The following is a 452-nucleotide window of genomic DNA, read 5'->3' on the forward strand; positions in this document are numbered from 1 at the left end:
CATAAAGACACTCACAAAACATGCTCCAGGAAGAATGATGCGTTTAAGGTACAGTACTTTGAAAGGGATTCATTGCAGTGTCTCTTCTATTATAATGCATTTTAAAAATTTAAACATGCATTGTATTTTGCAACCATTCTCTTATAAAGAAAATTTGCCATGATAAAAGAACTCCTATCAATTGATTTAAACAAACAACTCTGCCAACTGAAAGAAATCTTTCTTCTGTTTCAAAGAAACAGTATCATGGAATGTAGCGTAGACTCTTCTCAAAGAGTGTTCTCAGATTAGTTAAATAATTATCTTCTTCAGTCTTCTCTCCTCACAGCTTTAGATATTCCTTTGTTTAATAGGTACATGTCTTTAGCACATAATGGGATTTTTCAGTATTCCATCAATAAATTATGGGAATCTCAAAATGTAAACTGGTGGGTGGGGAGATAGCACAGCAG

This window comes from Octodon degus, unplaced genomic scaffold (assembly GCF_000260255.1).
Source record: "Octodon degus isolate 3935 unplaced genomic scaffold, OctDeg1.0 scaffold00042, whole genome shotgun sequence".
NCBI classification, from domain to species: Eukaryota; Metazoa; Chordata; class Mammalia; order Rodentia; family Octodontidae; genus Octodon; species Octodon degus.